At 52.9% G+C, this 27639-nt stretch overlaps 1 protein-coding gene across 5 annotated transcripts in view; it reads right to left on the bottom strand.

Moving 5' to 3' along the window:
* Positions 1-27639, bottom strand: part of LOC119951157 (gastrula zinc finger protein XlCGF8.2DB-like) — a 294519-nt gene that overhangs the window by 253760 nt on the left and 13120 nt on the right. For all 5 annotated transcript variants that reach the window (XR_005457519.1, XR_005457523.1, XR_005457522.1 and 2 more), the window contains exons 2-3: positions 23194-23553; positions 13795-14069 (exon numbers count right to left, since the gene is read on the bottom strand). The gene's annotated coding sequence lies outside the window, so the exon portion shown is untranslated. The remainder of the gene's footprint in view (positions 1-13794; positions 14070-23193; positions 23554-27639) is intronic.

Genomic DNA, 27639 nt, shown 5'->3' with positions numbered 1-27639 from the left:
TGCTAGTTTCCCTGTCCTTTAGTCTCCATGTCCCAGAATAACGTCAGATTCCCTGTCCTTGAGTGTCCATTTGCCAGAATAACGTCAGATTCCCTGTCGTTTAGCCTTCATCCCGCAGAATAATGCAGATTCCCTGCCCTTTAGTGTCCATTTCCCAGAATAATGTCAGATTCCCTGTCCTTTAGTGAAAACCTCCCAGAATAAGGTCAGATTCCCTGTCCTTTAGTGAAAACCTCCCAGAATAAGGTCAGATTTCTTGTCCTTTTATGTCCATGCCCCAGAATAATGTCAGTTTCCGTGTCCTTCAGTGTAAATCCCCCAGAATAATTCCCTGTCCTGCAGTTTCCACCCCCAGATTCAGGTCAGATTCCCTGTCATTTAGTGTCCATGTCCGAGAATAAGATCAGATTCCCTGTCCTTTCGTGTCCATCCCCCAAAATAAGGTCAGATTCGCAGTGATTTTGTGTCCATCCCGCAGAATAAGGTCAGATTCCCTGTCCTTTAGTGTCCATGTCCCACAATAATGTCAGATTCCCAGTCCATTAGTGTCCATGTCCCAGAATATGGTCAGATTCCCTGTCCTTTTGTGTCCACTTCCCAGAATAACATCAGATTTCCTGTCCTTTCATCTCCATCCCGCAGAATAATGTCAGATTCCTTGTCCTTTAGTGTCCAAGTCCCAGAATAACGTCAGATTCCCTGTCCTTTAATGTCCATCCCCCAGAATAAGATTCCTGTCCTTTCGTCTCCGTCCTGCAGAATAATGTCAGAATCCCTGTGCGTTAGTGTCCATGTCTCAGAATTACGTCAGATTCACTGTCCTTTAATGTCCATCCCCCAGAATAAGGTCAGATTCCTGTCCTTTCATCTCCCTCCCGCAGAATAAGGTCAGATTCCCTGTTCTTTATTGTCCATCTCCCAGAATGTGATCAGATTTCCCGTTGTTTAATGTCCAAGTCCCAGAATAAGGTCAGATTCCCTGTCCTTTGGTGCAAACCCACAGAATAAGGTCAGATTCTCTGTCCTTTAACGTCCTTGTCCCACAATAATGTCAGATTCCCTGTCCTTTAGTGTCTCTGTCCCTGAATATGGTCAGATTCCCTGTCCTTTAGTGTCCATTTCCCAGAATAATGCCAGATTGCCTGTCCTTGAGTGAGAACCTCCCAGAATAAGGTCAGATTCCTTGTCCTTTGGTCCAAATCCCACAGAATAAGGTCAGATTCCCTGTCCTTTAGTGTCCATGTCCCACAATAACTTCAGATTCCCAGTCCATTAGTGTCCATGTCCCAGAATATGGTCAGATTCCTGTCCTTTAGTGTATACTTCCCAGAATAACATCAGATTTCCTGTCCTTTCATCGACATCCCACAGAATAATGTCAGATTCCTTGTCCTTCAGTGTCCATGTCCCAGAATGTCAGATTCCCTGTCCTTTAGTCTCCATCCCGCAGAATAAGGTCAGATTCCCTGTCCTTTAGTGTCCATGTCCCAGAATGTCAGATTCCCTGTCCTTTAGTCTCCATCCCGCAGAATAAGGTCAGATTCCCTGTCCTTTAGGGTCGGATCACCCAGAATAAGGTCAGATTCCCTGTCCTTTACTGTATATCCCCATAATAAGGCCAGTTTCCCTGTTCTTTCGCGTTTATCCTCCAGTATAATGTCAGATTTCCAGTCCTTTAGTGTAAATCCCCCAGAACAAGGTCAGATTCCCTGTCCTTTAGTGAAAACCTCCCAGAATAAGGTCAGATTCCCTGTCCTTTAGTGAGAACGTCCCAGAATGATGTCAGATTCCCTGTCCTTTTGGGAAAATGTCCCAGAATAAGGTCAGATTCCCTGTTCTTTAGTGAAAACGTCCCAGAATAAGGTCAGATTCCCTGTCCTTTAGTGAAAACCTCCCAGAATAAGGTCAGATTCCCTGTCCTTTAGTGAAAATGTCCCAGAATAAGGTCAGATTCCCTGTCCCTTAGTGAAAACGTCCCAGAATAAGGTCAGATTCCATGTTCTTTCGTGAAAACGTCCCAAAATAAGGTCAGATTCCCTGTCCTTTAGTGAAAACCTCCCAGAATAAGGTCAGATTCCCTGTCCTTTAGTGAAAATGTCCCAGAATAAGGTCAGATTCCCTGTCCCTTAGTGAAAACGTCCCAGAATAAGGTCAGATTTCTTGTCCTTTTATGTCCATGCCCCAGAATAATGTCAGTTTTCGTGTCCTTCCGTGTAAATCCCCCAGAATAATTCCCTGTCCTGCAGTTTCCACCCCCAGAATGAGGGCAGATTCCCTGTCCTTTAGTGTATATCCCCAGATTCAGGTCAGATTCCCTGTCATTTAGTGTCGATGTCACAGAATAAGGTCAAATTCCCTGTCCTTTAGTGTCCATTTCCCAGAATAATGTCAGATTCCCTGGGCGTAATTCTCCCCCCTCACGGGGGTGGGAGAATTTGCGGGGCCGCCGGGGGAGTCCCGCCACGCCGCCCCGGCATCCGCACGCGATTCTCCCACCCCTCCTAACCGGCTCACCGAGATTTACGGCTGCCCGCTGGGAGAATCGCGGCTCGCCATTTGTAACAGGGCGAGCGGCGATTCTCCGGCGGATAGGCCAAGCGACCTGCCCAATACGATGTGTTCCTGCCGGCGCCGACCACATCTGGTCGCTGCCGGCGTGAACAGTGCAGGAGCACTGCGGGGGCGGCCTGTGGGGGGGGGGGGGGGGGGGGGATCGAGCGCCGGGGAAGGGGGCACTCAAAAGGGGCCTCTCTGAAAGACGCACTCCTTTCCTCCGCCGCCCCGCAAGATCACTCCGACATTTCTTGCAGGGCACCCGCAGGAAAGACGGCAACCTGCGCATGCGTGGGTAACGGCGCCGCGTCTTTTACGAGGCGCCACCCGGCGCGCGTAAATGACGCGGCGCCGCTCCTAGCCCCCCGCGGGTGGGAGAATAGGGGGCGAGGAGCAGCCTTCGACACCGGAGTGAAACACTCCGGATTTCACAGCGGCGTCGGCACTTAGGGCGCGATTCTCCACTGTCCCACGGCGGGTCGGAGAATAGCGGGAGGGCCTTCCTGACCTCCCGCTATTCTCCCCCCCCCCCCCGCCCCACGGCCGCCCCACGACACGAATCTCTGCTCGCCGTTTTTTTTACGGTGAACAGCGATTCTCCCCTAGCCGATGGGCCGAGTTCCCAGGCCTTTACGGCCGTTTTCACGAACGCAAACACACCTGCTCTCACCGTTCGTGAAAATGGCCGCAAAGTGGCCACCGATCGCGGGCAGCGGGTCCGAAACCCGCGCACTCTCCGCCGTTCCTCCGCCGCCCCGCAGGATCAGTCCGCGGGACGGCTGAGGGGCATGACGGCCCGCGCATGCGCGGGTTTGACGCATATGCGTGATGACGTTATCTGTGCATGCGCGGGTTGGAGCCGTCCAATCCGCGCATGCGCGGCTGACGTCATCGTGCGCGTCAGCCGCCGTGACACTTGGCGCGCGGGCTTAGCGACGGTCGCTAAGCCTGCGATGCCGTGCTTCGCGGGGCCGGGCTGCTAGCCCCGACCGGGGGGGGAGAATCAGGTCGCAGGAGGGGGCGCGGAGGCTGCCGTGAAACACGGCCAGTTTCACGGCAGCCTTTACGACTCTCCGCATTTGCGGAGAATCGCGCCCTTAGTCTCCCGTTGGGAGAATCACGCCCACTGTCGTTGAGTGAAAACCTCCCAGAATAAGGCCAGACTCCCTGTCCTTTTATGTCCATGTCCCAGAATAATGTCAGTTTTCGTGTCCTTTAGTATAAATCCCCCGGAATAATTCACTGTCCTGTAGTCTCCACCCCCAGAATCAGATCAGATTCCTGTCCATCAGTGTCCATGTCCCAGAATAAGCTAAGATTCCATGCCGGTCCTGTCCATCCCGCAAAATAAGGTCAGATTCCCTGTCCTTTAGCGTAAATCTCCCAGAATAAGGTCAGATTCCCTGTCCTTTGATCTACATCCCGCAGAATAATGTCAAAATCCTTGTGCGTTAGTCTCCATGTCCCAGAATAGGGACAAATTCCCTGTAATTTTGTGTAAATCCCCCAGAATAAGGTCAGAATCCCTGTCCTAGAATAAGGTCAGATTCCCTGTCCTTTAGTGTCCATGTCCCAGAATAAGGTCAGATTCCCTGTCCTTTCATGTCCATGTCCCAGAATAAGGTCAGATTCCCAGACATTTAGTGTCCATCTCCCAGAATAATGTCAGGTTTATGTCCTTTCGTCTCTATCCCACAGAATAATGTCAGAATCCCTGTGCGTTAGTCTCCCTGTCCCAGAATAACGTCAAATGAATGAAAATGAAAATCGCTTATTGTCACAAGTAGGCTTCAAATGAAGTTACTGTGAAAAGCCCCTAGTCGCCATATTCCGGCACCTGTTCGGGGAGGCTGGTACGGGAATTGAACCGTGCTGCTGGCCTGCTTTCAAAGCCAGCGATTTAGCCCTGTGCTAAACAGCCTCAGATTCCCTGTCCTTTAGTGTCCATGTCCCAGAATAAGGTCAGATTCCCTGTCCTTTAGTGTCCATGTCCCAGAATAAGGTCAGATTCCCTGTCCTTTAGTGTCCATGTCCCAGAATAAGGTCAGATTCCCTTTCCTTTCATGTCCATGTCCCAGAATAAGGTCAGATTCCCTGTCCTTTCATGTGCATGTCCCAGAATAAGGTCAGATTCCCTGTCCTTTAGTGTCCATGTCCCAGAATAAGGTCAGATTCCCTGTCCTTTCATGTAAATCCCCCAGAATAATGTCAGAATCCCTGTGCGTTAGTCTCCTTGTCCCAGAATAACGGCAAATGAATGAAAATGAAAATGAAGATTGCTTATTGTCACCAGGAGGCTTCAAATGAAGTTACTGTGAAAAGCCCCTAGTCACCACATTCCGCCGTCTGTTCAGGGAGGTTGGTACAGGAATTGAACCGTACTGCTGGCCTGCTTTCAAAGCCAGCGATTTCGCCCTGTGCTAAACAGCCTCAGATTCCATGTCCTTTAGTGTCCATGTCCCAGAATAGGGTCAGATTCCCTGTCCTTCAGTGTCCATGACCCAGAATATGGTCAGATTCCCTGTCCTTTAAATACATGTAGATATAGAATTTACAGTACAGAAGGAGGCCATTCGGCCCATCGAGTCTGCATCGGCTCCTGGAAAGAGCACCCTACCCAAGGTTAACACCTCCACCCTGTCCCCATAACCCAGTAACCCCACCCAACACTAAGGGAAATTTTGGACACTAAGGTCAATTTATCATGGCCAATCCCACTAACCTGCACATCTTTGGACTGTGGGAGGAACCTGGAGCACCGGGAGGAAACCCACGCACACACGGGGAGGATGTGCAGATTCCGCACAGTCAGTGACCCAAGCCAGAATCGAACCTGGGACCCTGGAGCTGTGAAGCGATTGTGCTATCCACAATGATACCGTGCTGCCCATTGTCCATTCCACAGTGTCCATTTCCCAGAATACGGTCCGATTCCCTGTCCTTTAGTGTCCATTTCCCAGAATATTGTCAGACTTCCTGTCCGTTAGTTTATATTCCACAGAAAAAAGTCAGATTCCATGCATTTCGTGTCCATCCCGCAGAATAAGGACAGATTCCCTGTCCTTCAGTGTCTATGTCCCGGAATAAGGACAGATTCCTTATCCTTTAATGTCCATGTCCTGGATTACGGTGAGATTCCTTGTCCCTTCGTGTGAATACCCCAGAATAAGGACAGACCCAGTCCTTTAGTGTCCAGCTCCCAGAATAAGGACAGACCCAGTCCTTCAGGTCCATTTCCCAGAATAAGGGCAGGCCCCAGTCCTTTAGTGTCCAGCTCCCAGAATAAGGACAGAGCCAGTCCTTTCAGGTCCATTTCCCAGAATAAGGACAGGCCCCAGTTCTTTAGGATCCATTTCCTAGAATAAGGACAGACCCAGTCCTTTAGTATCCAGCTCCCAGAATAAGGACAGACCCAGTCCTTTAGTGTCCAGCTCCCAGAATAAGGACAGACCCAGTCCTTTAGTGTCCAGCTCCCAGAATAAGGACAGAGCCAGTCCTTTAGTGCCCAGCTCCCAGAATAAGGACAGACCCAGTCCTTTCGGGTCCATTTCCCAGAATAAGGACAGGCCAGGTCCTTTCGGGTCCATCTCCCAGAATAAGGACAGGCCCGAGTCCTTTCAGGGTCACTTCCGAGCAGACAGACAGACTACCTGTGTTTTTGGGTTACCCTGCCTGATATACTGAGGCTCACACACATTTCTCACTCTGACGTCTGTATTACAGGTTCAGCAGTGACCAGCAGATGCTCACAGCTCATATTCAGATTTATACAAGAGCTAAATTGTCCAGAAATGTCCCTGTGATGTTTGGGAATGGAACTTTCTGCCAGACACTGGAAAATACTCGGCTACTGCACTGCAACAACTCATTCTGGGAGTTAAAAGTTCAAATGGACTGGGGATGATTGGGATGGGGAATTGGGATGGGATGGGGGAGAGTTGGGAAGGACGGGACTGGGGAATTGGGAATTTGGGGTCAGGAGGGAGTGTGAGAATGGGAAGGAGGGAAGGGCTTGTTCTCTGGGTCTTGTGAAAACTGTTGTAAAAACAAATGTTCAGATTATTGCCTGCAGCTTTTTTTAAAGTGTTTTCACTGATGTAAATGTTTTGGTTTGAAACCAGGTCAATAAAAAATGAAAAGATAAAATGAAATAAGCGGTGGTGTGAAGAGATGGATAAAACTGAGGGACACGGAGGCCAGGATTTCCTGGCCCCGGTGTGGGGGTCCTGCCGTGGGAGATTCGGGCGCCCAGCAAAGAGCCTGTTGACTTTCAGCGAGACCACATGACCTGGGAGCAGAAAATCCCCTCCTGGTATAGTCATTGGGTGGATATATCCAAGGGCCAGGTACTGGAGGAAATTCGTGCCCAAGGCCGCCGTTGCGGACACAACCCATGTGGTGTTGGTCTGGGAGGCACGAATTGTCAGCAGTGCCTCCTCCTCCTGCAGGTGGTGGGACTCCTCCCACTGCACCTCCAGGCGCTGGATGGTTACTGACACCCCCTCATGTAGACCCTGGCTCTGCGCCTTCATCACCAACATTGATGGGACCGCCCTTTCGAGAGGCGCTAGACCTGTCTGGACTGCAGCTAGTCCCAGGGGATAGGCCGCTCTCTGACTGTCCATCCCCTCGGGGGTTCCTACCTCCACCTGATGCACCGCTACATTTGTGTCGTGCGCACCAGATAGCGTCTCAGGAGCCTCTTCACTAAAGTGCCCGACCACGGTGAGCATCTCTGGGATGGTGGAGGGTGCCAGTGACAGCAGTGGCAACCTGGTACCCGAGTACCTTGGCATTGCCAGTCTGGCAACCTTGCAGCACCAACCTGGCAGTGCTTCCTAGACACCCTTGCAGTACCAGATTGACACTAACAGGGTGCCACGTTGGCACTGCAGGAGTGCCCAGGTGGGACGGCCAGTGTGCCAGGAGGTGATGCGAAGGTACCACCCTGCCTATCTCCGTCTACCTCTAATGGATGGGTCCGGTAGTCTTCTGGGTATCACAGCTGGCGCGGTCTCTCATGGCCTGCCAGACTCCCCGAGGTGCCGTCACATCTGGTCCACATTTGTGGAGCCCAGTGCTGAACGCCGTCCTGTCGAGGTCTCGCAGGCTGGGTGATGACACCCGGGCTCCGGGTGAAAGTGGCGTCCGGCTCATTTAAATATGCTGATCTGGATCACGCCCAGCGAGGGTAAGATCCATATCGCGCTGGGTGGAGCGAGTCGGGTGACTTGCTATTGGCCGGATGCCTGGTGGGCAGCCTGATTTGGGGCTCTCGCCAGATCCACCCGCGGTGGCTGAATCACCGCCAACAATGTTTTGGCCTCAACTGCTTTCTGTGGGAGTGAATTCCACAGGCCGCCCACTCTCTGGGTGAAGACATTTCTCCTCATCTCAGTCCTATAAAGGAATTCCCCCAATAGAAACAGTGGGTTAACACACTGCAGAACCAAAATACAGGAGAGGAAGGTACCAAAGGGAAATTGGAGGAGTTTCTCAGTTCTAAGTGAGAGGGAATACTCTCCGGACAAGCATTGGGAGAATTCACTCCAGAACTATTCACTGCGGGAGATTCCCAATCCCGTGTCTGGCTGTGACACCCGGCATAGTCATTGGGTGAATATACCTCAGCACCGGATACTGAGGGAATACATCCCAGGAATAAATATTGAGGGAAGCTGCACCAGAATCGGATATCTGGAAGATTCCCGCCTTCATTTATGAGGGAATCCCCATAAACCTCAGGACTCTGGGTGGCACATTGGGTTAGCACATCTGCCTCACAGCTCCAGGGACCCGGGTTCAAATCCGGCCTCAGATGACTGTCTGTGTGGAGTTTGCACGTTCTTCCCGTGTCTGGGTGGGTTTCCTCCAGGTGCTCCGGTTTCTTCCCGCAGTCCAAAGATGTGCAGGTTAGGTGGATTGGCCATGCCAAATCGCCCTTAGTTTCCAAAAAGGTCAGGTGGGTTTACTGGGTTATAGGGATAGGGTGGAGGTGTGGACTTAAGTCGGGCCGGTGCACACTCGATGGGCTGAATGGCCTCCTTCTGCGCTGTAAATTCTGTGAGATATTGGGAGTAATTTCCAGGCTCATGTACGAGGGAATTCAAAAATAAAATGCTGAAAGTCCTGTGAAAAACTCAGCGAGTCTCACAGCATCTGTGGAGAGAGAAACAGAGATAACATTTCGAGTCCAATTTGGCTCCTCTTTGGAATGGCTGCTGATTTCTTCCAGAACTTTCTGCTTTTATTTCAGATATCCAGCATCCGCAATATCTTGTTTTTCCAGAGAATCCCTACAGAGCGGGGCAATGGAATTTACCTGGATAAATTTCAATATAGGTGTGCATGGATCGGAATGCAATGTATTGGTGAATAAATCATAGCACAAAATAATGATTGATTAATCGTAACACAATATACAGACCAATCAATTAGAACACAATATACTGACCAATCAATTAGAACACAATATACTGACCAATCAAATATCACAATATACTGACCAATCAATTATCACAATATACTGACCAATCAATTATAACACAATATACTGACCAATCAATTAGAACACAATATACTGACCAATCAATTATCACAATATACAGCACCAATCAATTATCAGCAATATACTGACCAATCAATTAGAACACATATACTGACAATCATTATCACATATATTGACCAATCAATTATCGCAATAATACTGACCAATCCATTATAACACAATATACTGACCCAATCAATTATCACATATACTGACCAATCAATTATCACAATATACTGACCAATCAATTATCACAATATACTGACCAATCAATTATCACAATATACTGACCAATCAATTAGAACACAATATACTGACCAATCAATTATCACAATATACTGACCAATCAATTATCACAATATACTGACCAATCAATTAGAACACAATATACTGACCAATCAATTATCACAATATACTGACCAATCAATTAGAACACAATATACTGACCAATCAATTATCACAATATACTGACCAATCAATTATCACAATATACTGACCAATCAATTAGAACACAATATACTGACCAATCAATTAGATCACAATATACTGACCAATCAATTATCACAATATACTGACCAATCAATTATCACAATATACTGACCAATCAATTATCACAATATACTGACCAATCAATTATCACAATATACTGACCAATCAATTAGAACACAATATACTGACCAATCAATTATCACAATATACTGACCAATCAATTATCACAATATACTGACCAATCAATTATCACAATATACTGACCAATCAATTAGATCACAATATACTGACCAATCAATTATCACAATATACTGACCAATCAATTACAATACGATCCAAGATCTACACCTCCATTTTCCCTCTCTTTCCTTCTCACTCTCTTCCACTCTACAATATAATTCTTCATTGTATTTTCTTTTCTGCTAGTGCTCCCAATCTCTATTACGCTCCTTCTTTTTCATTTCTCTTTCCTGCTTTATGGCACACTCCTCCACTCCATTCCCTCCTCTATCTCTATCCCCCTCTCTCTACTCCATCCAATCACATAACATCCATCTCTCATTGTGTGACGGGCAGCTACTGCATTGTTTCCCAGTTCAGCAACCAAAGGCCCACCTTCCACACCCACAATTGACCCATCTCCAAATCCAGAGTGAGCGAGGAATAAACCGCTCCCTTACCCTGTCACTGGCCTCCACTCCCCTGCACAAACTTCTGTCAGCTCCCGGTACTGGCCAGCTCCTTCTCTCTCCCTTTCTCTCTCCCTGTGTGTCAGTGAGTGCGTGCCAAGGCCCTCTGCCCTCAGTATAATTTTCACACTCCGTAGCTTCAACTAACGGTCCGGGCCTCTGCTTCCTGTTTTGTGTTTGTTGCCTCTCTCCGAGCAGTTATTGCCAGGCAGACAGTTTGCACAAGGTGTACAAACTGCCGAGTGTAACCTCTGTCTGTGTGCAGGGGGGGAGGGAGGGAGGGAGGGAGGGACGAAGACAGGGAGGGAGGGAGAGAGGGACGAAGAGTGGGAGAGAGGGAGGGAGAGAGAGAGGGATGGAGAGTGGGAGGGAGGGAGAGAGGGGCAAAGAGGGAAGGAGGGAGAGGGACGAAGAGAAGGAGGGAGGGACAGGGGGACGAAGAGAGGGTGGGAGGGAGAGAGGGAGGGAGGGAGAGGGACGAAGAGAGAGAGGGATGGAGGAAGAGAGGGACGAAGAGCGGGAGGCAGGGAGGGAGGAAGGGAGAGAGGCAGGGAGGGAGGGAGAGAGACAGGGAGGGAGACAGGGGGGGATGGAGAGAGGGAGTGAGGGAGGGGAGAGAGAGTCAGGTGAGTGAGTGGGTGGGGGTCGGTGGTGGTGACAGGGGTTGCGGTGGAGGGAGTGGGGGTGGAGGGAGTGAGAGTGGAGGGAGTGGGGGTCGGGGGTGGATGGAGTGGGGGTCGGGGGTGGATGGAGTGGGGGTCGGGGGTCGGGGGTGGAGGGAGTGGGGGTCGGGGGTGGAGGGAGTGGGGGTCGGGGATGGAGGGAGTGGGGGTCGGGGATGGAGAGAGTGGGGGTCGGGGTGGAGGGAGTGGGGGCTGGGGGTGGAGGGAGTGGAGTTCGGTAGTGGTGACCGGGGTGGAGTGGGTGGAGAGAGGGGATACGGGGGGAGAGTGCGGATTCTCTTGCAGGCGGGAATTTCCTGAGTCCAGTCACTGGAGGAACACATCAGAAGACCAGATATCGGAGAGATTCCTTGTTCAATGTATTTCTCAACAGTACAATTCTGAATAAATACATCCCAGGAAAATATATTGGGAGGCAGAGGGAGTTCTCCATCCCATGTGGAAGTTCTCCTGTATCGCTCCTGGGAAATATATCTCAGAACCAGACATTGGCTGAGATTCCCAGTCACAACTTTCTTTATATTCATTCCTGGGTTGGGGATGCTGCTGGCAAGGACAGGATTTATTGTCCATCCCTAACGGCCCTTTGGGGAGTCACCTTCTTAAACAGCCGCAGTCCATGTGGTGTAGGTCCTCCCACAGGATTGGGGAGGGAGTTTCAGGATTCTAACCCAGTGACAGTGATGGCTTTGCCGTTTACTCCCAAGTCAGGATGGTGAGCGACGTACAGGGGAACTTGCAGCAAATGGTCTTCCCACCATGTGTCTGCTGCCTTTGTCCTTCCAGGTGGCAGAGGTGACGGGTTTGGAACGTGCCGTTCTGAGACTTGGTGAGTTGCTGTGGTACATCTTGTAGATGGTACACACGGCTGTCACTGTACGTCGGAGGTGGAGGGAGTGAATGTTTAAAGTGCTGGATAGGAGCCAATCAATCAGGTTGCTGTTCCCTGGATGGCCTCAAGCTGCTGGAATGTTGCTGTTGCTCAGGCAAGTGGAGAGTATTCCATCACATTCCTGACTTCTGCCTTGTAGTTGGTGGAAAGGCACTGGGGAGTCGGCAGGTGACTGACCAGTTGCAGAATTCCCAGCCTCGGACCTGCTCTTGCAGCCACAGTATTTATCTGGTTTCTCCATTTCAGCTTTCAGTCCAGAGTAACCCCCTTGATCTCCCACCTTCGACAGTACCTTCCAAATCCACGATCTCCACTATTAGAATGGGAAGGACAGCAAACATATGGGAATACCGGCACCACAGGTTCGCCTTGGAAAGGTACACTCCAGGACAAAATACTGGGGAGATCACCAATCCCTTGTCCAAGGGAATTCCCTTCAAATAGAGTATTTGGGAGAATCCATCCCAGGGATGGATATCAGGGGAATATTCCCAGCCCTGTGCCCGAGGGAAACACCACACACACTCCCAGTACAGGCAGTGGGGGAATTTACCTGATAATCGGGAAGAGTCACCAGAACTGGATATTGATGGGAGAGGAAGCCATGTGAGAGGAAATTCCCCAAGTACAGACATTGGGGAAATACATCACAGAACAATAACATTGTTTTGGGGGACGGGCGGAGAATGTCCAGTCCCAAGAATCCACAAATCACCCGGGCATGGCATTTTGGGGAACACAGCCGGGACAGATATTGGGAGAATGTTCCCCATCATTACATTCCAATTGTACCTGGGGTCTGAGCGTTGGTGGAATGACGACATTTTGCCCCCAACCCGCCCTGGATGTACCCCCGTGCCAGATACCTTGGGAGATTCCCAGTGTGTCAAAGCTGAGGGACTCCCCCTGCAGTGTAGTGATGGGGGGAATATACCTCATGAACAGACAGTGAGGAATGCCATGGAGCACATATTGTGGGAATAGAGCCGAGGACCACAAATAGGGAAGATACCACAGGCCTGTGTGTGGGGTGTTACCCAGGTGTCTGGGGCTGGTTTAGCACAGTGAGCTAAACAGCTGGCTTGTAAAGCAGAACAAGGCTGGCAGCGCGGGTTCAATTCCCATGCCAGCCTCCCCGAGGGGCTAGGGGCTTTTCACAGTAACTTCATTTGAAGCCTACTTGTGACAATAAGTAATTTTCATTTCATTTTGTTTTATTGGACAAATACGCCCTCGATCCGAAAACATGGAATATATCCCCCAGATCAAATAGTGGGGGCAATTCCCAGCCCATTTTTGAGGAAATTCTACTTCCCTTCAGGAATGTAAACAGGAACCACATCTCAATGGAATTTAACTGAATACATTTCAACGATACTGGGGAATGATTCACAATACAATTCACAAAGTCATAAATAAATGACAATAAATCTGTTAACGTATCAATTCTAATGCAATCCAATGGGGTACATATTCCCTCTTACTCTCTCTTCAACTCTATAATATCATCATTCAATACCTTCCTTTTGTGTTCTCTCTCTCTCTCTCCCACACTTACTCTTCTCCCTAATTACTCTCTCATTCCAACTTTATTCACCTTTGTCATTCCTCTCATTCCTCCTCTCTCTTTCCCACTGTATAACACACTCTTACCCTCTCTTTCCCACTCTCCCAATTCCATTTAATCTCTTTCCCTCTAATTCCCGCCTTTCTCCCCACTCCAGAAGATCACAGTCCTCCCCTCTTTTCCCTCCTCCTCATTCTCTCTCTTTCTCCCGCTCTAGGACACTCTCCTTCCCTCTATCACAGCAATGTGAGTGTGTGGGGCAGCTACAGCATTCATTCCCAGACAACAGGATCTGTTCCTGAGCATCAGAAGCCCCTCCCACCCCACAACTCTCCCATCTACAAATTCAGTGAATGAGATGAATGAATGTTTACCTTCCACACTCCATCGCTCACGAGAAACAACCTGGTCGTCTGCTTCCTGTTTTGTGCTGTTTGCTTCTGTCCTTTCAGACGATGGCCCAGGCAGCCTGTTTGTACAAAGTGCAGCCAACCTGGGAGTGCCAGCTTCTGTCTCTGTGCCGTGTGGGATGGGAAAGGGGACATAGGAAGGGAAGGTGCGGGGGAGAGGGAGGGACAGAGAGTGGGACTGGGATTCAGAGTAGGAGGCAGAGAGAGAAAGAGGGAAAGAGCGAGGGAGGGAGAGAGAGCTAGAGAGGGAGAGATAGAGGGATGGAGAGAGAGAGGGAGGGAGAGAGAGAGAAAGAGGGAAAAGAGAGGGAGAGAGGGAGGGAGAAAGAGGGAAAGAGAGATGGAGAGAGAGAGAGGAGGGAGAGAGAGGGAGAGATAGAGGATGGAGAGAGAGAGAGAGAGAGGGAGGGGAGAGATAGAGAGAGGGAGGGAGGGAGGGAGAGAGAGGATGTGCTATAATGTAAAATCCATAATTAATGGCAACATGGAATTTTCTGCACACGTGTTATAATAAAATTAAACCAGTCAATAAAGTTGCAATGTGGTTTGTTAAAAGACAAGAAAACACTGATTTGTGGTTATTGTGCATTCCTTAACCCATTGCCCACCACACCTTGTAATGAGTTTAGAAACAAAGGGACCAGAATTTGTTTCCTTCAAGACGTTGACCAAACTGTCCAAAATATTATATAATTTTTAAAAGTTAATTCACGGGATATGTGCATCACCGGCTAGGCCGGCATTTATTACCCCTCGGAATTGTCAAGAGAACATGGTGGAGTGCTGCCTTCTTGAACCGCTGCAGTCCGTGTGGTGTAGGTACACCCACTGTGCTGTTAGGGAGGGTGGTCCAGGATTTTGTCCCAAATGACAGGGAAGAAATGGAGATATATTTCCCAGTCAGGGTGGAGTGTGGCTTGGACGGGAACTTGCAGGTGGAGGTGAGACCGGGGCTGGGATTCTCCGAAATCCCGGCCAAGTGTTGACGCCGCCGTAAACACCTGAGTGGTGTACGCCGGCATCAAGGGGCCTCCTGGCCCAGCAATTCACCGCTGTTCATGGGGTTAGCACGGCGCCGGAGTGCTGCGCGTGGCTCCGGCGCCGAAAGGCAGCCCTGCACGGCCGGCGCAGGTCCACGCATGCGCGTTGTTGCCGTCTCCGCACCGGCGCAGAGAAACATGTCGACGAACTTACAGCGGGCCATGCATCAGGAGGTAGGCCCCCTCCAGACCGGGCCCACCCACCGATCGGCCTGGACCCCGTGGAGCCCCCCCCACTGGAGTCAGATCCCCCCGCACCCCCACCAGGACGTCCACAGCGGCCGCGGGTCCGAGCACCCGCCGGGTGGTACCAGGTTGGAACCATGCCAGCGGGACTCGGCGGGAGTTCGGCCCGTCGCCCACGGAGAATCGGCATGGAGGCTTATTTCAGCGGCGCCCAACCGATGCCACGGCGACCGCACGGGCGTGATTGGTGCCAATTCTCCAATCACCGGAGAATCGGCGTCCCGGCGTCGGAGCGTCATTGTGGGAATCTCCCAGGCCCCTGGCGATTCTCCGACCCGGCGCGGGCTCAGAGAATCCGCCCCATGTGTCTGTCGCCCTTGTCCTCCAAGGTGGCAGTGTCCAGAGTTTGGGAGGTGCTGTGTGAGGAGACTGTGAGTTCCTGCAGTGCAGCTTGGAGAAGGTACACACGGCTGTCACTGTGCGCTGGCCGTGGAGGGTGTAATGGTTGTGGATGGGGTGCCGAACATTGTGTATCCATCAGTGAACGTCATTGATGAAGCAGCTGAAGATAGTTGCTGGCTGTGTTCGAAGTCTATCCCATTTAGCCCGGCGGGAGGGCCACACAACACGATGGAGGCTGTCGCCGGGGTGGAGGTTGGCATTGGGCGAGGAAGTGAGACCCCGCTGAGTTGCGGTTCCTCGTGACACGTGTGTCAGCCCCTCCTCCAATACCAGCCCCCTACCACCCTCACACCCACACCACCCTCACACCCACACCCACACCACCCTCACACCCACACCCACACCACACCCACACCCACACCACCCTCACACCCACACCACCCCCACACCCACACCACCCTCACACCCACACCACCCTCACACCCACACCACCCTCACACCCACACCACCCTCACACCCACACCACCCCTCACACCCTCACACCCACACCACCCTCACACCCACACCCACCCTCACACCCACACCACCCACAATACCCCCACACCCACACCACCCTCACACCCACACCACCCCCACACCACACCCACACCACCCTCACCCCCACACCGCCCCCACACCACACCCACACCCCCCACACCGCCCCCACACCACACCCACACCCCCCACACATCCCTCACCCCCACACATCCCTCACCCCCACACATCCCTCACCCCCACACCATCCCTCACCCCCACACATCCCTCACCCCCACACCACCCCCACAGGACACCCCGGGGCTCGAGTCCAAGGATGACACTGACTTCCTGTCACAGCGTCTCCAACACCCTCCACCTTCCCAGAGACACTCACCTCGGTTGGTGAACAGGCTCCTGGGACACTATCTGGTGAGCACCACACATCCTCCAGTTCAGCAGGTGGAGGGAGGCGCTCCCCAGGGGGCGGGCGGTCGGAGGGCAGGCCGACCCCAGGGACTAGCTGCCCTGCAGACGGGTTTCAGGCTTCTGGAACGGACGGTCAGCTCGATTGAGGAGATGCAGTCACACAGCCAGGGACAACACGAGGGGTTGTCGGCGAGAATCCATCACCTGCTGGTGCAGTTGGAGGAATCCAACCGCGTGCAGCAGCCGGAGGTGGTGCCGACCATGTGTGCCACCCAGGCCAACACCGCACGTGGATGCCTCAGGGTGAGGGTTTCTGCCATGGATCAAGGCCAGTCCAAGGTCTGGGGCACTCTGTGCAGGCAATGGCCGAGGCTCAGGACAGGGCTGCCCTCTCACAGGCAGCCATGTGTCAGAGCCAGCTGGGCATTGCAGCGGCGCTCCGAAGCATGGTCCAGTCACAGTGGGCCATGGCTGACATTGGCCACCAGCACTCTCTGTGGCCCAGGTCCATACCGCCCTGTCGGGGATACTGTGGCCATTGCCCTTGGGCAGGCTGCGTGATGCCCTGCCCGTCGGTGGTGGCCAGTTGGGGGGGGGGAGAGGTATGGCGGAGGGTGGGTGTAGTGTTGGGGACTGGGGTACATGGGTGGTTGGGTGGAGGCGGGGATGTGGGGGTGGTGGGGTGGGGGTACCCATACGACCGGTGTCATCCTGCAGAACCAGGGGTCAAGATAGGTGGTCAATGGGATGTGCGGCAAGATGGCTGCCTTGCAGGCCACGGGAATGACGGTCTGTTCCTGGACACCGCGTCAATCCCGTGGGGGGGGGGGGGGGTCGCCCGGCCCCACACCCGTCCTACCGCCACTCCTCCCTGCCGACCAAGGCAGGAGCCACCCACACCAGCCGGCCCAGCCAGTGTCAGGACCGGCAGCCCAGTCACACCCACTGTCTTTCAAATACATGCCCCTGAATTCTGACCATGCTAAATTATCCCTTAGTGTCCAAGGAAGTGTAGGTTACATGGATTGACCATGCTAAATTGTCCCTTAGTGTCCAAAGATGTGTCGGTTACATGGATTGACCATGCTAAATTGTCCCTTAGTGTCCAAAGATGTGTCGGTTACATGGATTGACCATGCTTAATGGTCCCTTAGTATCGAAAGATATGTAAGTTACATGGATTGACCGTGCTAACTTGTCGTTAGCATCCAAAGATGTGTAGGTTCGGCGGGGTTGTGGGGATGGGGCGTGAGAGTGGGCCTGTGTTGGGTGCTCTTTCGGAGGATCGGTGCAAACGCGATGGGCCGAATGGCTTCGTCTGCACTGGGTTTCTGGAACGGACAGGGGCTGTTTAGCACGCTGGGCTAAATCGCTGGCTTTGAAAGCAGACCAAGGCAGGCCAGCAGCACGGTTCGATTCCCGTAACAGCCTCTCCGAACAGGCGCCGGAATGTGGTGACTAGGGGCTTTTCACAGTAACTTCATTGAAGCCTACTCGTGACAATAAGCCATTTTCATTTTCATTTCATTTCATTGATTGGGGAGATGTAGTCGCAGAGCCAGGGACTACATGAGGGGTTGTTGGTGAGCATCCAGCACCTGCCGATGCAGTTGGAGGAATCCAACCGCGTTCAGGACCAGGAGGTGGTGCTGACCATGTGTGCCACCCAGGCCATCACCGCACGGGTAGCGTCCGCAGTGGAGGCATTGAGGACGTGGGCTTTGGCCATGGATCAGCATGTCAAGGCCTGGGACATTCTGTGCAGGGGTTGGCCGAGGCCCTGGGCATGTTTGCCATCTCACAGGCAGCCATGTTCGAGAGCTCCCTGGAAAGAGCAGCATCGCTTATGAGTGTGGCCCAGTCACAGCGGGCCATGGCTGAGAACGTCAGTGGCATTGCTCAGGCTCTGGCCGACATGGTGAAGACACATGGGAAGGTGGCCCAGTCCCAGAGGGAGATGGAGCAGTCACTAGCTGATGTGACACAGACCCAGAAGGTGGTGGCACGGTCACAGTGTGATGTGGCGCAGTCCCAGACAGCGATGGTCCGCTCCCTGTGCTCCATGGCCGCGAGCGTGCAGGTCCTGGTCGATTCAGAGGGGGCCTTCAGCGCAAGGTGTTGGGGGAGCCTCAGGGGATATCTCTGCTCGCACCCCCATCCCATGGAGTAGCCCAGGGGCCACCGGACATCCCGAGGGAGGAGGAGGTGATGGGCCTGTGCTGGAGACACCTGCAGGAGAGGTGCCAGAACACCGCAGCACCTCAACTCCCCACCCCCCCCCCCCCCCCCCCCCCCACCCCTCCTGTTCCTGGCGCATCTGATGGGCAGAACCCCAGACGACACCCGCCAACAAGGACCCAGGTAGCAGGACGGGAATCACAGCAGGCCGTCTCTTCTCCTGATGTACCATCTAGACATTGCGTTAGGGCCCGTAAGGCCAGAACGTTAGACACCAGTTAAGTTGGCGCGTTTAGTGCCATAGGCAAGGACGCGGCTCTGTATATATGTTGTCACATCAAACACCTGTTCACACCATTACAACCTGCCATGGTGCTCTGTCCGATGGGTGTGAGGGGTGGGCTGGTCTGGGCTGGCCACAGAGCGGGTGTGGTGGGGGGAATGGGTGGATGTTGTGGCCTAGGCCACCCACCCTCCCTCCACACCCCCCGGCCATGAGGGTGGACCACCACGGTCACCCCTGGGATTCGATGGGACCATGTGATGGAATGGCCAGCTGACATGCAGGGACCACCCAGGTAGATGGTGGAAAGTGCTGCCGAGGGCAGGAGTCAGATGTTGCCATACGATGCGGGGAACCAGAGTTCATCGCAGAACGGGTTGTCATCATCGTCCATCCCATGGACCAGACCCGATGTTACTGCCAACCTCGGGCCCGCAGCCTGTAGTGCGGCAGGTACATATCATGGAGGGGGTGCAGGCGGGGGGGGTGGCGGGGATGCTGTGGCTGTGCCCCTGGTCTGTTCCCCCCCTCCCCACCGTGGAGGTGTCCCTTGCGTGTTGGCCATCCCGTGCCGGCCAGCACTCCATGTCCTGCCCACCCTCCCTATCATCCTCATCGGACGAGGTCTGGCATTCATGCTCCTCCTCCAGCACGTCGCCCCTCTGCTGCGCGATGTTGTGGAGGATTCAGCAGTCCGCCATGACTCGGGCGACCCTCTCAGCATCATACTGCAGGGCCCCTCCAGAGCCGTCCAGGCACCTGAACTGCATCTTCAGGAGGCCGATCACGCTCCTGGTCGCCGCATGGGCGTTGTTGTAGCCGGGAGCAGGTGTCCTCCCCCATACCCCCCGTGGTGCCAGGTGTGCCATGATCCGGCAGATATGTCGCACTGTTTCCCTGCTCAGCCGGAGTATTCAATGGCATGCCCGGTCTGGCAGGTCCTCGAATGACAGGCGCTGCCGGTACCTGCGAGGCCTTGTGCGAGGCCGCCTTTGATCTTCATCCTCCTCGGCCTGTTGGGCAGCTGGATCTCCATCCCGGGCGGCTGCCTCCTATTCCTCCGGGGCAGGCTCCACTGCTCCACGCTCCGCTGCTGCAGCTTCCTCCACCTCGAGCAGCTCCAGCTCGTACGGCCACAGTGCATCCCCCAGGGCTGCAGCGATTAGCAGGAAGGCAACCATTACTGGTTCAAATCCAATATCCATTGTCTGCAATGAAAGGCTGACATGATAGCTTGGTGCGTACCCCCGTCAGAACCAGGTCCACCGGGCTACATGGTGGCCCCGGTTGGTGCTGCGGGCTCTACCCCCAGGGGTACCATCGGCTGGCACTGCTCGTGCCAATGATACGCTCCGCAGCCCCCGCTCAGAGCCCCAGAGGGGCTACAGTGGGCAATGTGCCTTTAGCCTGATGCCTCAACAGCAGATAGACCGCCTGAGGCCTCAACAGCGGATCGCGTAACAGTGGGGGGGGGCATGGTGAGGGTGGGGTGTGGGACTGGGGGGTGTGGGGGCACCTATACAGTCGATGCCACTCTGCAGAACCAGGAGCCAATGTGTGTGCTCAGTGGAATGTGCAGCAAGGTGGCTGCCTTGCAGGTCGAGGCAATGGCGGGGGTCACCTGTCCACACGGCCAATTCCCCCGTCACATCCCCCCCCTCCCCCCCCCCGGCCCTGGCAGGGCCCCCCTCCCACCATAGCCAGTGTGGCCAGTGTCCGGCCCGGCTGCCCACGGTCTGCCCTCTCTGTGTCCCAGCTCCTCTCTCTTCCTCATCAGCCGCAGCACCTGTCTGACGATTTTTAAAACCACAAGAGAACCTCGCCGTCGGGAATTCCCCCCAGTGGAGGTGGGGAATCGCGGACACCCCGGACAATTCCGGGTTAGGACCGCTAATGATATGCCAACGGCGTTTACTGTACATGCAGAGTGGAATGCAGTGACGCCGCTGTCGAGGCACAGAATTGTGATTTGGCGTGAAACCGGTGCTTGCCACGATTTTGGCGTCAAATCCGATTCTTCGCCCAATCACGTTTCCCGGTTCCAGCGTCAGCCAACGGAGAATCCCACCCCAGATGTTTTGATTGATTAAATTCTAATTTTGAGACCTGCCACGGTGGGACGCTCCTCTCTTGTGGACCAATGGATAAGGACATTATCCTTATGATAAATGGCTCCTTGATTACTTTCCAACATACTACACGGGCTGGATTCTCCGTTTTGGGGACTATGTCCCCACGCCATCGTGAAAACTGTGGTGTTTTACGCCAGGAAAACTGGCATCAAAAGGCCACAGATTCACCGTCTTGCAGGAGGCCCGCAGGCAGCTGGCATGGAGCTCGCAGCTCCAGCTGCCGATACGGCCCCCCGCACTTCCGGGTCAGAGGCTGCACATACGCATGGCGGCGGCCTCCAGCGGCCACGCCGTGCTCCATGGCGGACTCAGCCTGGACCACCAAAGTAGTGCCGTCATCAGCCGCTCGCCCAAGCCGGATTGTCCGCACACATAGACCCCAGTCCCGAATGAACCCCCCCCCCTCCCCCCGCCCTCCGATCGGCCCTCCCCCAACTGTGACGGCCCCGGACTGAGTCCGCAGCTGCCTCGCGTGATTCCGAATGGCAGGGCCAGATTAGAACCTCACCGTCGGGAATTTGGCCGGTCAGGGACAGAGAATAGCGGGACTATTCTCCGCCCCACTGAAAAGTAGCGAACTCCATGAGTCCTCCTCTTTTCAGTGGGGCGGAGAATACCGGAACCGGCGGGAAAACGGATTCTCCGTCCCGTCGCCGAACGGTGTCTGTGTCGGGATGAGGAGAATCCAGCCCCACGTCTCTGAAGCTGATTAAAATGGTTTTTATACATTTATAACTACTTTATAATATTTTAATAATTTTATACTTTTTAAATATCTGTTTATCCAGAGCCAGACATTGTTCGAGGCCACCCGCACCCTCCCTATCGGGGGAACTCGTATTCTGCAAGGTTCACAGGGCAGTTAATCATTCCCCCCAGTGAGACTTGTGCGGGATATAACATCCGGATATCTGGGGGGAGCTGATAAGGGAAACAAGTTGCTGAAGTTTGTTGTCATTCACTCAGCATAAACACAAGAATGCCGGTCAGTCAGTGGTGGTGCTCCAAGTTACTCTTGGACACTGAACTCCCCCCACCCAGAGGACATTTTGGTCTGGATTTTACAGCCCCCCCCATCCACCCCTACCTGCTGACCAGAAACGGGGGGCGGGTACGTCACCGACTGGGCCATCCACCTTCAGGCATATTGAGGCCCTTAAAAGCTCAATTGATTGTCAATTAAGAGCCTCAGTCCACTTCCACTGTTAAAAAACACTAGGCAGTGCGAGGAGGCCCAGAGTGTGAAGGCTGCTTTTGAAAGGGATTCTTTGAAAAGTCGGGAAGGAGGAGACACATCAAGCGGAGGGTGTGAGCCCCGTGCACATTGGAGACACAGCCTCAAATGTTGTCACCACCACCCAGGCCCCCAGCCCCACCCCTTTCCCCGGATCTCTGATTTTAATATGGTGGTCCTCCCCTGCGTCTGCCACCTTTGTTCCTCCAGGTAGCAGAGATCTCGGGTTTGGAAAGTGCTGTCGAAGGAGAGTTGCTGAGTTGCTTCAACACATTTTGTAAATGGTTCAGACTGCAGCATTGTGTGTCAGTGGCGGAGGGAGTGAATGTTTAATGTGGGATGAGGGATGCTGATCAAATGGAGAACAAACCCAGCACCAGCGATTGTGTAAGGTTCCCAGTCCCATGTGTGTGGGTATCTCACAGTGGAGTCAATGGTGGATCAATTCCAACACAATCCAGTAGGGAACACATTTCAAGAGAATAATTTTGCCTCTCGATTTCTCTTCAACTCTATCACCTCTTAATTCAATCAACTTCCTTTTGTGTTCCCTCTCTCTCGATACTCACTCTTCTCCCTAATTCCTCTCTCATTCCATCTCCCACTTGATAATAAGTCACCCACTAATTCCTCCTCTCTTGCTTTCCCACTTTCTAACTCTTTTTGTCCTCTCTCTCTCTCCCAATCCATAAACGCTCCTTTCCTCAAATTCCTGCCTTTCTCTCCCACTCCAAGAACACAGTCCTCCCCTCTTTTCCCTCCTCCTTACTCTTTCTCCCTCTCTATAATACTCTTTCCATCTATCACAGCAGAGTGTGTGTCTGACAGGCGGCTACAACATTGATTCCCAGGCAACAGAATCTCTTACCGAGCGACAAAAGCCCCCCCCCACCACCACCACCACAACTCCCCATCCCACCATTCACCCATCTCCGAATTCAGCAAGTGAGAGGAATGAATGGTTACCTTCCACACTCCATCGCTGATGAGAAACAGCCTGGTCCTCTGCTTCCTGTTTTGTGCTGCTTGCCTGGGCAATCGGCTGAAATGAGTGAAGCAGTCTGTCTGCACAAAGTATAGGCAGCCTGTGAGTTCCAGCTTCTGTCTCTCTGCAGTGTGTGGGGGGAAGGGGAGGCATGGGAACAGAAGTGGGAGGAGAATGAGAGGGAAAGAGAGGAAGGAGAGAAGGTGTGATCAGGAGACAGGAGGGAGAGGGAGGAAAGGGTGAGAGTGAGGGAGAAGAAGGAGAGGGAAAGAGCGAACGCAGAGAGGGAGAGAGCTGGGATCACGGACAGAGGTAGTCTGTTTGTACACAGTACAGTCAGTCTGTGTGCAGGATGGAGTGGGATGAGGGATGGAAAGAGGGAGAGAAAGAGAGAACAGGATGACATCAGAACCAGCAGCAGGAAATGGCCATTCATCCTTTCAGTTTGCTTCACCATTAAATAAGAACATGTTTGATCTTCGATCTCAGCTCTACCATCTCACATAATCCCCGTATCTCCTAATTCCAATCACACCCAAAAACAGATCAATCTCTTGTCTTGAATCAGCTGAATGACCGAGAATCCACAGGTCTCTGGGGCAGAGAATTGAAAAGATTTACAACCCTTTGAGTGAAAAGAATCTGGGCGAGATTCTCCATTTTAGCGGCAGAGTGTTGACGATGTTGTAAACGGCGAAGCGTTTTACGATGGTGTCATCCGGTGGCCAGGAGCAGCGATCCCCCAACCCACAGGGGGCCAGCACTACACTGGGTCCCTTCACGCAGCTCCAGCTGCCGATACGGGCGCCAGCATGGGCGGCACGGGTCCGCGCATGCACTCCACGGCCAGTGCAGGTCTGCGCATGCGCACAACTGCCAGCGCTGGTCCTCACATGTGCGCCATCGCCAGTGCGGGTCCGCACATGCACTCCACAGCCGGCGCGGGCCACGCATGTGCGTGGGTTGCCTTCTCCGGGCCAGCCCCGGGCAACATGGCAGAGCTCTACAGGGGCACGGCGAGGAGGAATCTAGGCTCCCCCCCCACCCCCCCCCCCCCCCCCCCCCCACCCCCCCCCCCCCCCCCCCCCCCCGCCGATCGGTTGCTGCCTGATTGTTAAGTTGCTGGGACCACGGAGGCAATGCTGACATACTCGCTCCCACGCCCTGACAACATCCTGAGCAACATTTAAACAGTAACCATGCGACAATCAGGATCACAACGGTGATTATAATCCAAAACACAATCCTCTGTCCTAACGATCCCAAACACCCAAAGCCAAAGTCCCAACCACCATCCTCATGTAACCTTGTTACATCTCTACGAATGAGATCCACCAGGTTATCAATTTTCCCTGAGTTATCAGGGGTGAATGTGCAGCAGTCACTGCCAATCAGGGCACAAGTACCTCCCTTTTCAGCTAACAAGAAATCAAGGGCCATCCTAATCTGCAGGGCAACTGCTCTTCGAACAACCATCTCAGTTTCTATCTGGTTAACAGCTTCTGCAGTGTCATTAGCTACCTGCTCAAGGATGTCTCATAATTCACGTAGTTGGTATGCATTAGTGGCTATTCCTAATGGTGGTATCATTATTCCCAGCATTTGTGCTCATGTCATAACACTTTGTGTCGTCCTGTGATGGGGATGGTCCTGCAGTTGCTGGACGTGATGTACATAAGGGACTACACATCCCAAATAGCAGGAGCCTTCCCAATTTTCTGGTAACCACGGATACGCCTTATGTCCACAGATAAAATAATTGCCATTATATGCGGTCAGGTTTCCTTTACTATCAGTCATCATTAGTCTAATCGGATCCCCTCTTTTGGCCGGAAAAGCCTCTACACACCGTGAAAACATGTCCACAATCACCAACATGCATTCGAATCCCTCAGCCATCGGCATGTATACAAAATCTATCTGCAAATTTTCAAAAGGCATTTCGGGCTGTGGGAGATGATCAAAGACAGCGAGTGTTTTACCCCGATTATCCCTCTGACAAATCATACATGTGCGGGCTACTTTTTCAAAGGTCCTAGCCCTCCCAGTGGGACAAACTACGCCTACAGCAGCTTCCAACACACCGTGTGAGGTACCCTATACTGTGACAGGTCCTTACACAGGCCTCCCCTGTAAGCAGTGAATACTCTGAACTGGTGTTGTCACCGTGTCAATCAGCCCCACTGGCTATATTGATGCTGTAGCTGTAAACTGGGTCGGGCAGGTCAATTCAATGTATTCATCCCTCACTCATCAAAGGCTGGGTCTGCAGCACACGGTGAGGGAACCAACAAGAGGGGAAAACATACTTGACCTCGTCCTCACCAACCTGCCTGCCGCAGATGCATCTGTCCATGACAGTAGAAGTTAGAATTGACCACCGCACAGTCCTTGTGGAGACAAAGCTCCATCTTCACATTGAGGATACCTTCCACAATCTGTACCTTCATAGCCCGGCATAGTCCCCATTCTACCCTCAGCACAAAGCCAGGAGATCAATCCTGGCTCAAAGAAGAGTGCAGGAGAGCAGGCCAGGAGCAACACCAGACATGCCTAAAAATGAGGGGCTGGATTCTCTGTCTCGCCGCACCCGCTTTTGGTGCAGCACCGCCCCCCCCCCCCCCCCCCCCACTGGCAGCGGGATTCTCCATCTCGGCAGCTGGCCAATGGGGTTTCCCATTGTGGGTACTGGCAGCGGGATTCTCCGTCTCGGAAGCTGGCCAATGGGGTTTCCCATTGTGGGTACTGGCAGCGGGATTCTCCGTCTCGGAAGCTGGCCAATGGGGTTTCCCATTGTGGGTACTGGCAGTGGGATTCTCCGTCTCCGCAGCTGGCCAATGGGGTTTCCCATTGTGGCCACCCCCACATTTTTGCCGAGACTGACATCGATGATGCTGGAGGCCTCAGGAGGAAGCCAAAATGTCTCATTCACTTGGCACTTCTGGCTGAAGATGCTTGCAAATGCTTCAGACTTGGCTTTTGTCCTGGTTTGATTTGCTGGTCTCCCACAATCATTGAGGATCGGGATATTTGTGAAGCCTCCTCGACCAGTCAGTTGTTTAATTTTCCACCATCACTTGCGACTGGGGAGCTTAGATCTGACCTGTTAGTGGTTGGATCTCTCAGTTCTGTCTATCCCAAGCTGCTTCCATTGTTTGGTAGGGAAGTAGCCCTGTGCTGTAGCTTCACCAGGTTAGGGACTGCGCGGTGGCACAGTCGTTAGCACTGCTGCCTCACAGCTCCAGAGACCCGGGTTCAATTCCAGCCTTGGGTGACTGTCTGTGTGGACTTTGCACTTTCTCCCCATTTCTGTCTGGGATTCCACCGGATGCTCCGGTTACCACCCACAGTCCAAAGGTGTGCAAGTTAGGTGGATTAGCCATGCTAATTTGCCCCTTAGTGTCCAAAAAGGTGAGGTGGGATAGGGTGGAGGATGGGCTTAAGTAGGGTGCTCTTTCAAGGGCTGGTGTAGATTCGATGGGCTGAATGGCCTCGTTCTGCACTCTAAATTATGATTCTTTATAAAGTATCTCACTTTACTACTCTGTAATCAGTCATGGTTTTATTCATCCCTCTGCTGGAGACTCTGTGTCACTCGCTGTAATCAGTCATGGTTTTGTCTCCCTCTATTGGAGACTCTCTGTGTCACTGTAATCAGACTTGGTTTTATTTATCCCTCTATTGGGGACTGTGTCGCTCACTGTAATCAGCTATAACACAGAGTTAAGTTTGGGCAGCATGGTAGCATAAGTGGCTTCACAGTGCCAGGGTCCCAGGTTCAATTCCCCGCTGAGACACTGTCTGTGCGGAGTCTGCACATTCTCCCCGTGTCTGCGTGGGTTTCCTCCGGGTGCTCCGGTTTCCTCCCACAATCCAAAGACATACAGGTTAGGTGGATTGGTCATGCTAAATTGCCCATGGTGTCCAAAAAAGTTGGGAGGGGTTGTTGGGTTACGGGGATAGGTGGAAATGAGGGCTTAAGTGGGTCGGTGCAGACTCGATGGGCCAAATGGCCTCCTTCTGCACATCCGGGAAAAGCCGGGCCGAGGTGTTTCCCACCATAGTCATCCAGCAGTGCCAAATGGATCATCCATGTTGGCTTCCTCCTGTGCTCCGCAGCATGCTTCCCGCTATTCTTCAGCCACTTCAATTCAATCCATGTGATAGTGAGAAATTGCTGAGTGCAATGGATGCAGCAAAGGCTCTGAGCCCTGACAATATCCCAGCAGCAGTGCTGAAGGTTTGTGCTCCAGTACGAGTGGTGTCCGTTTACAAGCTGCTCTAGAACAGTCCCAAAACCAGCATCAAACTGACAGCCTGGGTGGGATTCTCCAGGAATGGGGCTCTGTCCCCACTCCGGCGTGAAAAGCGGGGCCAACCACTCCGGTGTCAACGGTCCCCGATAATGGGGAACGCTCCCCTTCCTA

Source organism: Scyliorhinus canicula, chromosome 17 (genome assembly GCF_902713615.1).
Source record: "Scyliorhinus canicula chromosome 17, sScyCan1.1, whole genome shotgun sequence".
Taxonomy (NCBI): Eukaryota; Metazoa; Chordata; class Chondrichthyes; order Carcharhiniformes; family Scyliorhinidae; genus Scyliorhinus; species Scyliorhinus canicula.
Note: the sequence above shows the minus strand (reverse complement) of the source record. Positions and strands in the feature narration are given on the sequence as shown.